The sequence below is a fragment of the Ziziphus jujuba genome, chromosome 7 (assembly GCF_031755915.1).
Source record: "Ziziphus jujuba cultivar Dongzao chromosome 7, ASM3175591v1".
NCBI classification, from domain to species: domain Eukaryota; kingdom Viridiplantae; phylum Streptophyta; class Magnoliopsida; order Rosales; family Rhamnaceae; genus Ziziphus; species Ziziphus jujuba.
Genome location: NC_083385.1, coordinates 25,176,596 through 25,190,335, shown reverse-complemented (window position 1 = coordinate 25,190,335; position 13,740 = coordinate 25,176,596). Strand labels below are relative to the sequence as shown.

The 13,740-nt window shown below is 33.0% G+C and overlaps 1 pseudogene; it reads right to left on the bottom strand.

Moving 5' to 3' along the window:
- Window positions 1-2,203: 2,203 nt before the first annotated feature.
- Window positions 2,204-3,083, bottom strand: LOC107421862 (uncharacterized; annotated as a pseudogene).
- Window positions 3,084-13,740: the final 10,657 nt, after the last annotated feature.

Sequence of the window (13,740 nt, the reverse complement as noted above, 5' to 3'; positions counted from 1 at the left end):
AAAGTGTTGAACCTATTCCGTGCTACCCGGAGTCCATAATTGCACTAAAACAGCTACCCGGGTCCGTATTAGCCTCTACCACTTGGATGCTTAAAACAGGCTTTGAATCTTCAAGTATTGACAAGCTCTTTTGAGAATTGATAACTCCTTGTATGAAACCAGCCAATTTGTCTTTAAATCTCTTAGCTTGAGCCATAGTGAATGGCCCTGTCTTCAACTAGATTGGATCAGCACCCAATGGGTTGTCGGTTGTGCGGCTACGGACGGATTCTCATCAGCAAAAGGATTAAGTTGATTAGGTATTTTTTGACGAGATCTTGGCCACTGTTGGCCAAATCTCTGATAAGTAAGACATGATTCATGATCCCTACACTCTAAGCTTGATTTTGGTATACAGATTGTTAGTTTTAGTCAAGGTTTTTATTAGTTTCCCTAGATAAATTGTGTGTAAAATACTCGATAAAAATATTATTGTAATAGTTTTATTTTTTTTAATATGAGTGGTACATATTTCAATGTATTTTTCGGAAGATAAATTTGTATTATTTGAGCTATTTTCATTTCTTTAAAAATATGTGGTGTAAATTAAATAAAGAAAAATTATTATTATTTTTATATGTGTGAAATAATAGTTTTTTTCCAATTATTCTGTAAAAATGGTAATTTGGGTTTGAGGAACAAAGTGTTTCAATAGAAAAATTATACATATATATATATATATATATCTGTGTGTGTGTGTGTGTGTGTGTTTATGTTTCTTTGGTAAAATATTTTTGGATAAAAGCCACAGATATTATAATTATGTTTTGAATCAAATTAAGTAAATTACATGGGTTGGGTTAGTTACTTAACACTCTCTATCAATTTATAAATAAATTGGTAATGTGATAAATCTGTTCATTTTTTCTTTTTCTTTTTTTACTATTTTAGATTTACCATATAATATTGGTGTTCTATACGGTTATGTCTTTTGATTAGAGTGCAAGTATTATTTAGTCATCCTGTAAGATCTAAGTGAGAGAGGGTTAGCAGATATTTTGCACAATAAGTATTAGCTAACCTCCCCTTAGTTGTAAAGTGACAAGTTATTACCATCGATGCCTTAGGACGCCAAGGCATCCGATTGTAGATATCTCTACTAACTCTTTGTTAGGGATGCTTGGGCCACGTGCCACCTAATGGTATATAGCATGGTGTATCAGGTAATGGTATATAGCATGGTGTATCAGGTAAATACCTGGTACATGTTATAAAAATGTTTTTAAAATATATTTTATTTGTTTAGGTTATGGTTTTTAATTGTTCAATTACTCTTTTATTAAACTATTAGATCATTTAAATATATATTTTTTTACTATACCATATTAATTTATTTTATTTTTACCCTAAATTTTTCATAATTATTTTTAAATTAATATTTTTGCAACTTTTTTTTTCTACGTAATGTTTTGTTCCATTTTAATCTTATATAAATTTATTTTATTTCATTTTATCTTAAAATTATATTTATATTTGTTTTTATTTCCCACATCAATATTTAAATTTTCGAGGAATATCAAAATTATGGGGTTTTGTGAAAATTAATTTTAAAAAGGGAACCTTTCAAATGAGGATTGTGAGAGAGAACCATATTTCTAAATATTTTCTTAGATTTCTTAATCTACCTTGGCCATTATTAATTCATAGTTATTATTTATTTATTTTTTATTCAATTATTTAATTATTCTTTCATTGATTTATTATATTTTATTCATCTGTTAAATATATATTTTTGTTCTTTGTTTTTGTTTATCTAATAGTACTGTTACTAATTAGACTAGTGCCACTTATTAAGATGATTAGCATCTCATTAGTTTTTTTTTTTTTTTTTTTTTTTTTTTTTTGTTTATCAAATATGTTCCCCTAAGTCCAGGTGAGTAATGGATTGACCATCCGAGTGCGAGCTCATTGGTCGTCTTCTTTAATTGCTGCAATCAAAGTAGTGCATTTCTTCCTTCTTCATCTCTTTATTATTATCATTATTACTTTTGCATCTATGTTAGTTTTGTTTCTTAAGATAAACTAGATATATACTCATGAGATGCACGGTATATATAATTGCCATACATTATTTTGATAATAAATTGTCAAAAAGAATTATAATCAAATCATACATAAAGTATCATAAAAATAGTATTAAACAAAAACTTTCAATTCAGCATAATTAATCCAAATTTTGAAAAACTTCTTTAAAGACCACATTAGTGGTTGAATTGGTAGGTTCTCCATCTTTATCACAAATTAATATCTTCAATTATTTCCTATTTGTAACTCTGGAGACTACAACATATAATTGTCTATGACTAAAAACTGATTTTTTTCAGGTAAAGTTTGACATGCGAAAGAGATTGACCTTGGTTCTTATTAATAGTCATAGCATATGATACAACCAAAGGATATTGTCTTCTTTGAAACTTAAAAGGTAATCTTGTTGGAGTTAAGATCATTCTTGGAATAAGAACTTTAAACCCGACATTACTTCCTGAAATAACTTTTCCTTCGGGAGCATGATTGCCGAGCCCTGTAATGACCAATCTACTCCCATTGCACAAACCCAAAGAATGATCAACATTCCTTAATAGCATAACAGGGACATCGACCTTCAATTTCAACTGATGATTAGGCACCCCATAGTATTTTATGGCACTAAAAAATTCAAGTGTGTGAAGATCTCTGATAAGATCAATGTTCAAATTAGATCTGCAAGTTGCATAAGAACTTAAATATATATGTTCTTTGCTTCAGTTAAGAGAACTCATGTATTCATTTATCGATTCAACAATGTCAAGTGTTGGAGCAAATATGGCTCTTTGTTGCAAATATGATGGGTCATTAATATTCTTTGAGAAAGAAGGCTACATGCTATTGACAATAAATGCAACTGACTCTTTTGTATCCATTATCAAAAGATCATCAGGTATATCACTCATTGCATGACCATCATTTGGACCGCCAATTGTTCCATCTCCAATACTTGATATCCATTCTAAAAAGGCCTTCAATTCATCCTTATCAATGTCCGAGTCAATACTTTGAAGTTCCATATTTTTTGTCATCTTCAAAACTTTACAATATTTCCACAAATATGATGAGTTTAAAGTTGTGAGAACAATGTCTTGCCTACCTGCAGATAGAGTTTTCTAGATAAAAGTTTTCTCGATATCTACATATCTATACACAAAGAATATACCGGGTTTGACACCTTCAACAACACCCATAATTGTTTCATAAACATTTTTTTGTTCAATTGTGAGATTTGATATAGACTTATTATGGTCTTCAGCAAAATCGATTCTATTTTAAAGCAGCTCATCCTCTTCGTCAATAGCAAAACTTTTTCCACTGCTCTGTAAGATCTTCTCAATCTCAGGAAGAGTACAATTTTTTATCTCTTCATCAATCATATATAAATCTATGCCGTGGAATAAATAAACAATCAAATTACACTAATCATTATTATTATGTAAATAAAAACATCATGGAATATATAAAACCTTGATGATGCAGCATGTTGTATTGCCTGTAAAGTATATCGTCTGATAGATGCCGCCGACTTTGTTCCCAAACAAATTGAGGCCTTGTTAATGAATCTGACAACAAGGTTGCAAACAGATTTCTCAAATAGTGTGCAGATCCCTAATTGCTTGCTTCAACTATACCATCGACATAGTCTTTATCATCATCTAATAAACCAAGTGCATAGCAAGCGTCTCTCAAAGAATTATATTGAATGCCATTTATATTCATTATTTCTTCAGAAGTTGTTGGTCCTCTAACTATGTTAAGAAATATTCTCAAATAGTACATGTCACCGCATCTCGGAGGCATAAAAAACATTCATCCACTTGCAAATCCACGGTTCTTTGGATGCCACTCCCTTTATGAACTCTTCCATACAAATCTAGTAGGAAACTCTGCATAAGTCAGCTCCCTCACTTCAACATATTTTTTATTTGCATCCATCCAAGCTGAAAACATCGAATTACTCATAGTATTTCGATTCATGATAGCATCAATCAAATCGGTATTTGAAAATACTGTGTTTTGCTTATTGGGAAAATGGAAATTCAATCTCTCGACTGGAGGGTCTCTATAATGAATATCAAAACCAAAAATCCTCCAAGCTACCTCACATGGTGAAATATACTTGCAATCATAGTACATATTTATTTCATCCATGTGACCATGCACATTACCATCATTAGCATTTCCATAAAAAGTTGCGGTGACACGATCATGTCCTTTATTGACATATTTAAAAAGATGCTTAATAGATCTTGACTTGTTGCACCACTCAACATTAATATGAGCACCATACTTCAAAAGTAAGTACAGTTGTGTGAAACTACATATCTATTATCCAAGGCAATACCATTTTTTCAATTGTTCTCCATTTTGTCTCCTTCTATAAATTGGATACCCATCTTCGTCAATTGTAGTGCAATCTACATACCTTTTCGGGAAATATTTTGAACACCTTCCATCCAACATACATGATGAAGTTTTTCTTGAGCTACCGCATGGTCCATGCATCATCAAATTTTTAACTGCATCATAGTATTCTAGATCATTTACTTCATTAGAAATTTCAGTTGAAATGATATTGCCAATATCTTCACCTGTTGGATATTTGTCTTGTTGATATAAAAAAAGCAGTATATATGCATGTGGCAATCCACATTTTTGGAACTCAACAGTGTATATTACTACAACAATGTATATTGATATTAAAAGTATGATAGTCAACACATATCATCAAATATATATATATATATATTGTAGTAAGATTATATTTATGTTAGTGAAATAATATTATTTAAAGGATGCAATTTATAAAAAATATTCATCAAATAAATACAAAAAATTACCTACTTTGACTTTTCCAAATATCTTGTTTTGTCTGAGATCGTTTATCAACTTATCTAGCTTGACTTTGAATATTCTACAAAGGATATCTGGCCGGTCTTCAAGTTTTAAACCTCTACTTTCTACAAAACGAACAACCTCTAGCCATTTTGGATTACATGTAAGTGTGATAAAAAGCTCAGGGTATCCAACCCATTTACATATTGCCATTGCATCTTGGTAATTTTGGATCATGTATCGTGCCCCAGCTATAAAAGAAGAAGGCAATATAACACGTTTTTTTCTTTTTTTTTTTTTTTTTTAAGAAGCATCTGTTTCGCCTCTTAAAATTGCTTTTGTAAAACCTCTATACATCTCGGACCTTAATTCTTTTTTGTTGGTAAGTAAATATGATAGACATGATGATTCAACCATCATATATGCATCAACTAAAAGTTGCTAGAACAACCTTTTTGAGAATAAAATATTCGGGGACTCATTCTCTCTTTCTTGCAATTTATAGGCAAAGAATTCTCTCATGCTTAACCCCTTCCTTCTAGCAAACGATTTTGTATCTAATTACTTTAGTGGAAGATCCTCTCGATGTCCATCTTGGCCATATGGAAAAAGCAAAGGGTATTGAAGTCCAAGATATGAAGCGTTTAATTTGTTGATCCGTTTCAACTCTCCAGTTTAAGTTTGAAGTATAATGTCTCTATCAGCCAGAGTTGTTTCAAAGTCGCCAACTACCAAAGCTACAACTTCTGATAAAGTTTGTAAATTGTACATCCTTCCGTTTCTTTCTCTCCTTCCAATGAGTGAAATTGTGAAGGTTTTGAGAGAAAATTTTTATTTTCACTTATTTATTAATTTTAACTTCTTATTATTTATTTATTCATTTATTATTTTTAATCTCCTTTATTTTATTATACCTAAACTATTATTATTTATGTAGTAGTTGGGGTCACTCACTGGGATGATTAGCATCTCATGTTTTTAAATCTGTTCCCCTAGGCCCATGTTAGTAGATGTTGATCATCCAATTGAAAGTTCAACGTCTTTATTTGTTGCCCCACTCTAAGAAACCTTCTTCTTTCCTTTTTCTTCCTATATTGAAATATTTCTTCATATCTTATGTTGTATTGAATTCTCTATTTAATTGTAATCCCTTTAATGCTCTATATACTGTGTTAGAGACAATTTTATTTAATATTATGCATATTCCCTTTATTGTATTATCATGAAGTGTTGAAATTTGTGAAATTATCTATAGTAAAGGGGGAGGAATAAGGTGGTGCTCTTAGACGTGTGTTTTCAGTGCAGGGAATTTTGCAACATGTCCAATCCTTAGGGGAGATGCTGCAGAATTTTCCATTAGAAGGTCTGGTATGGGGGTTTCCTTGATATTAGGGCTTATCTAGGATTTCAAAAAGAGATTCTAAATGGGTCCTGACAGAGTGATATCAGAGCTCTAGGTTTCTCTATCCTTAAGGGACCGTGCATTGTTGTGCATCCCATATATGTTTATACTCTTGTTTCAACCATGTTGAAGCATCATTCCTTTGTCTTAAGAGAATTTGTTGTCCGAGTTGGAATTATTCCAATATCTTTAGGATGTCAATTAGAAATTGCCACTCTCATAGGGGAGTCCCTATGGCCTAGCTAGATGGTAAAGGTAGCCTTCTCTGTATCAAAGATAAGGTGATGAAAGCAGACTTGATTCTTTTGCACCTTTTTGGGGTCGATGTGATTGTAGGCATAGATTGTTTAGCTGCAAATCATGCCTCCATAGATTGCTACAATAAAGAAGTGAAGTTTAGGCGATCAGACTAGCAGTGTTCCATTCAAAACTTAGAAGGCCTTTATTAGGGTTAATTTATGCCTTCATTGTGAAGAAGCTATTATAGAAGGGCTGTCAAGGGTACCTAGCCCATGTGGCTGATATATGAGTAGGTGGTATAAGGATGGAAGATGTACCTGTAGTGAGAGACTTTCCAGGCATGCTTCCCCACGAGTTAGCCAGGTTACCATCGAAGAGATAAATTGACTTCCATTGAATTGGCTTCGAGCATTGTATCTACTTCGTTACCGTCGTAGCGTATAGCACTAGCGGAGTTGAGGAAGCTAAAGGCTCAGCTACAAGATCTAGTAGATAAAGGTTTCATCAGACAAAAAGTACCACCTTAAGGAGCACCCACCCTATTTATAAAAAGGAAAGACGGTATCCTGAAGTTGGCCATTGACTACCAACAACTTAACAAGGTGATCATCGACCAATTTACCAAGTCAACCATTTCCTACATATGCGAGAGGGGTTCTCACAAGAGAAATTAGACAAGCTGTTTATGAAACATATCATGTGTCTACATGGAGTACCAGTCACCATTAATCTGATTAAGAGTCATGCTTCACTTCGAGAATGTGTAAAAATTAGTAGATCCACTTGGAGAGAGGCTTAACCATAGTACCACTTTTCATTTGTAGACCGATGGAAAAGAAGAGCGTACAATTCAGACCTTGGAAGATATGCTAAGATCGTGCATCATGCAATTCCAATTGAACTGGGATGAATAATTGTCGCTAGTAGAGTTTGTTTACAATAATAGCTACCAAGCAAGCACCGAAATGTCCCCATATAAGGCCCTATATGGGAGATAGTGCCGGACCCCACTGTGTTAAAGTGAAGTGGGTGAGGAGAAGCTTCTTACGGCAAACAACATGATTACGTCAAAATATCTGCAGATGACTATGGACTAGGTGAGAGTCATCTAAGAAAGGTTAAAAGCTACTCAAGACGGACAGAAAAGTTATACCGATGTGCGTAGAAATGATCTTGAATTCGAAGTGGAAGATTGTTTTTTCTTAAAGCTGTCTCCATGGAAGTGAGGCATGCGCTTTGGCCAATGAGGGAAGCTAAGTCCTTGTTACATAGGTCCCAGTAAGATAATAGAGAGAATTGGCCTTTTGGCATATAGATTAGCACTACTAGAGGAGTTACCATGAGTACACAACATGTTCAATGTTTCGATGCTGTAGAAGTATATTGCAGACCAGTCGTACATGCTCGAGACTGTCGACACCGAGTTAAGAGAACACATATCATATATGGAGCAACTAGTACAGATCCTAGATAGTGAGGTATGAGTATTATGCAAAAGGACCATCCCCCATAGTCAAAGTCATATGGCGAAAACACTTAGTCTAGGAGGCGACATGGGAGCTCAAGGCACAGATGCAATATCAGTATCCTTACCTATTTCAGTGGTGCGCAAAATTTCATGGATGAAATTTTTGTAAGAGGGTAGATTGTAACACCTCGTCCCCAAGTACACAAAAATTTTTCCATATGTTGACCGAGTTTGATCGAGTGGAACCCACATTAACTTTTTGTTCTGGATAGATTTTTGCGTTAACTGACATACCATTGCAAAGTATGCATCGAGCTAAGTTCGTGGACTACTAGCATGTCAAAAATGGAGTTGTGGTTTGAATGTTATAAGCTAAACAAGTTGTGGTCCGAACTGTTGGAGTAGTGCTGTGTTTGACTTTTCATTTTATAAAATATTTTTTGACTTGTACATGGTTGTAAAGTACTCATTGATACAAGTTCATAGACCGGCGACGCACTGAGATCGGGGTCCATTTTCAACATGCCCCATCGTCGGTGACGTTTACTTGTGACTATAGTGGCTCATTGGAATCCCAGCAACACCACCCACCTATCCCCTTTATTTTGACCTTTCTAAACCCAAATTTGAGGTCCATTTCTTAAAATTAGGAGAATTGAGGACATTTAGTTTCCGACCTTCTCGGTTAGATTCGAGCCACCACTAGTCCGATCTCTGAGAGGTAAGGCCCAATACATGATCCTCTTGTTACAAGCTTCGTTTTGGTATAGAATTTGCATATTTTAGTAAACACTTGTGTTAGCTCCCCCGGATAACCTGTGTGTATTATACACAAATAAAATGTTATTTTAATCAATAATGTGTAGTTGATATTTCAAGCACACATATGAATTGTGGGACAGATCCCATGGAGGATCTCTAGTGATCCATGCATTTAAAGTGAGTGATCCTCTTTCAAAAACTATTTTGGGGTTGCTAAATATAAATATTATGTTATTTGAACTTTTGCAAAATGTTATATGTTTAATATTTAAGTAAATTGTTATTTGAATTTATGATGCCAAAATTATGATGATTTGAATACGTGTTGCGTAGAATTTATATCTTTGATTTTAAATAAATTTTGGTTTAAAATTATTATTAAATTCTATTGCGGAATTTATTGTGCCTAATAAAATGTTTTTATATGAATTTAAGTATGTGTGGATTTATGTGATTTTATGTAATTTTTGTATAAACTAATTTTAGGTATTTGAGAAAAATATTAGTATTAAATTATTGCGCTCAAACTTATATTTGTACATTTAAATGTTTATGGATTTGGTTTTACTGTGGTAAAAATTGATGTATTTAAATTCATAGATTTATGATGATGGTTTAAAAGAATACATGGAATTTTATGGGTTTTGAAAGACGCACTAAACCCTGTGGCATCTATTAAACTCTTGATATAGTGATATCTATGATTTTATAGTTTTAGATGCATCATACAGTACTAATGTTCTATAGTATATCTATTGTTAGTGGACAAGTATGTATGGTCATCCTGTGGGAGCCATAGTAAGTATTAGCCACCCTTCTCCATGCCCAGGATAATTGTTTGTCAACATTGGCACTGTTGGGATGCCAAGGTGAGCGTTTGCAAGTTTTTCTCTTTAACTTCCCCTTAAAAGTGGTAATTGGGATGCTGAATATCCCCCAGCACAACTGGTATATAGTGTGGTGCGTCAAGTGATTTTCTCAACATGTTTTCAAAAGAAAATGTTTTAAAATATTTTTCATCATGTTCTTATAATTTATTTCAAACTGATATTTTAAAATGTATTTTATCATATTTTTCTTGTTCATTTTATTTATTTCGAATTGATGTTTCCAAACATATTTTATCATGTTTTATTATTTATTTCATTTGAGGTTTTAATTTGAATTTTATTGTATTTATTATCTATTTCAAATTGAGGTTTTAAATTAATTAAAATATTTCATTCATTACTATTTCATTGATTTAATTAATTGAGTTTTATAAATTTTATTTTGAGGTTAATTTTGCTTTTAAACTAAAATTTTCTAACACAAATTTTCTTTTTGATTTTATTTTATCTTATGATATTTTATTCAAAATTTAATAATTTGTTACTAGATTATTTTCAATATTAATTTTTAATTTTTAATTATTCTTATTTATTTGTAATTTAATTATTATTTATTTCCTTGATTTTGTGGGGTATAGAAATTATGAGTTTTGTCAACATAGTTTTAAAAATGGGAAACTTTCCAATTGAATGAAATTGTGAGGGTTTTGAGAGAAAATCTTTATTCACTTATTTATTTTTTTAACTTCTTATTATTTATTTATTATTACTAATTGCCTTTATTTTATTATACTTGCATTATTATTATTTATATAGTAAATGGGATCACCCACTAGGATGCTTAGCATCTTACGTTTTTAAATCCATTCTCCTAAGCCCATGTTAGTCGGCATTGATCATCCGGGGGCAAGTTTGATGTCTTTGTTCGTTGTCGCAATCCAAGAAGCCTTCTTTCCTTTTTCTTCCTATTTTGTAATATTTCTTTTATCTATTGTTGTATTGAATTTTCTATTTAATTGTAATCCCGATGATGCTTTGTACACTGTGTTGGATTTAAATTTATTTAATATTATGCAATTCCCAATTTTGTATTATCATGAAGTACTAAAATTTGTGGAATTATTTATAGTAAGGTGGGAGGAATAAGATGGTACATTTAGAAGCGTGTTTTATATGTTGACAATTTTGTGGCATATCCAATGTCTAGGGGAGATGTTACCGGATTTTCCATCGAAATGCCAGGTAAAGTTTCCCTAAGATCATGGCTTATCTAGAATTTTGGTAAGGGATCATAGATGAGTCCTAGCATGATATGTATTGCATAAGGTTTCTTTGGTTAATTTAATATATAAGCGTCTTAGTTATTTACAATTATGAAGTCATAGACGATGTAGCCAGGTTACCATTCAATAGAGAAATTGACTCCCATTGAATTAGTTTCGGGCATTGCATCTATTTCTTTACCATCGTAGCATATGGCACCATCAAAGTTGAGGGAGCTAAAGGTTCAGCAGCAAGATCTGGTAGATAAAGGTTTCATCAGGCCAAGAGTGTCACACTTGGGGAGCACCGATCCTATTAATAAAAAAGAAAGATGGTAACCCGACAACTTAATAAGCTGATCATCGACCAATTTGCCAAGTCAGTTCATTTTCTACCTATATGAGAGCCATTCTCACTAGAGAAATTAGACAAGCTTTTTGTGAAACATGTCATGTGTCTACATGGAGTACCAGTCACCATCACATCTGATCGAGATTCGTGCATCACTTTGGGAATGTGTAAAAATTAGTAGACCCATTTGGAAAGAGGCTCAACTATAGTATCACTTTTCATTCGTAGACCGATGGAAAAGAAGAGCGTACAATTCAAACCTTGGAAGATATGCTTAGATTGTGAATCATACAGTTCCAATTGAAATGGAACGAACAATTTCCACCGATAGAGTTTGTTTGCAATAATAGCTACCGAGCAAGCATCGGAATGTCCCCATATAAGGCCCTATATGGGAGGCAATGCCGGACCCACTGTATTAAAGTGAAGTGGGTGAGGAGAAGCTTCTTACGATGAGCAACAAGATTGGGTCATAATATCTATGGATGACTATGGACTAGGTGAGACTCATATGAGAAAGGTTAAAAGCTGCTCAGGATAGACAGAAGAGTTACACCGATGTGCTTAGAAAGGAGATCTTGAACTTGAATTGGGAGATTTCTTAAAACTGTCTTTGGGGAAGTGAGTTGTGCACTTTGGCTAACGAGGGAAGCTAATAGCTTGTTACATAGGTTCCTACACGATAACCGAGAGACTTGGCCTTGTGGAGTAAGATCAGCACTACTCGAGGAGTTATCACAAGTACACAACATGTTCCATGTTTTGATGCTGTAGAAGTACATTGTAGACTCATCACACATGCTCAAGACTCTCGACATCGAGTTAAGAGAACACATATCATATATGGACAACCAGTACAGATCCTAGATTGTGAGGTGTCAGTATTGTACAAAAAGACCATCCCCCATAGTCAAAGTCCTATGGCGAAATTACTTAGTCTAAGAGGCGGCATGGGAGCTTGAGGCATATATGTGACATCAGTATCCTTACCTGTTTCAGTGATGTATGAAATTTCATGGATGAAATTTTCGTAAGAGGGTATACCTTAACACCCCATCCCGAAGTACACCAAAAATTTTCTTCATGTTGACCAAGTTTGACCGAGTGGAGCGCACATTGACTTTTTTTTTTGTATTGAGTTTTGCATCGACCAAGGCACCATTGCAAAGTATGCATCGATCTGAGTTTGTGGACTACTAGCATGTCAAAAATGGAGTTTTGGTTTGAAAGTTATAAGCGAAACAAGTTATGGTCCGAACTGTCCAGTGGTGCTGTGTTTGACTTTTCATTTTTGTAAACTTTTGTTTTGGCTTGTACATGGTTGTAAAGTACCCGTTGATATGAGTTCATAGACTAACGGCATGCTTAATTTGGACATTTTCTTAAAAGGTTATAAACCTGCAAAATTTTCTCAAGACTACATTACTGTGTGCCAATATGTGTTAGTGTAAAAAATGTGTGCACAGTGCCCATAGGCTCTGTGTCACATGTCAAAAATCGAACCAATCTAGTGAGTGTATAGTGGCACCCATGAGTTATTTTGATCAGTGGAAAAGTGTCAGGACCCATCCAAAATTCCTCACTGGAACCCTAGACAAGCCTTGATTCTAGGAAACCCTACCGGACCCTCCGATGGAAAATCCGATAGCATCTACCGTAATGGTTGGACTTACCACAAAATTTCTTACACAGAAAACAGACTTCTAATAATATCTCCTTATTCCTCCCACATAATTACAATTTATTTCCGCAAAGTTTCAGCATTTCAATTTTACAAGGAACTAATGCAATATTATATAAAGCATCCACATAGTATACAAAGCATCAAAGGTTTACAAAAATAAATTATGGAATTTAATATAACAAATGATAAAAGGAAATAGTACAAGGTAAAAAGGAAAGGAAAGAAAGAACTCCTTGGAATTCGACAGCAACTAAAATGTTGAGCTCGTCCCAGGACGATCACACCTACTAACCTGGGTCTAGGAAAATGAATTTAAAAACGTGAGATGCTAATCATCTCCATGAGTGACCTAATCTATTATACAATGCTCATAATAGCATAATAATAAAATAAATTAATCAATTAATAATAAATAAATAAATAAATACGAAGCATTGAAAATAATATTTTCTCTCAAAGCCCTCACAGTTCACTTAGTTGGAAATATCCCTCTTTTAAAACATTCCACAAAACCTGATATCTATTTACCACAAAAATCAAGAAAATAATTAATCAAATAAATTAATTAAATATCTAAGCTTATAATGAAAACTAAAAGTAATTTTCATAACAATTATTAAATTGTAACACATTGTCATAAATAGAATAAAACAACTCACAATAAAATTTATATCAGAAATAAGCAAGGAAATATTAAATAAATAAAATACAATAAATTAAGAATACACATAAAATACAAATGATAATTAGAATCAAGGTTTACATTGGAACACTTTTAAAACCCCTTATTAAATCTAGAACAAGATGCCATAAGATGAAATAAATAAAATCAAAATTA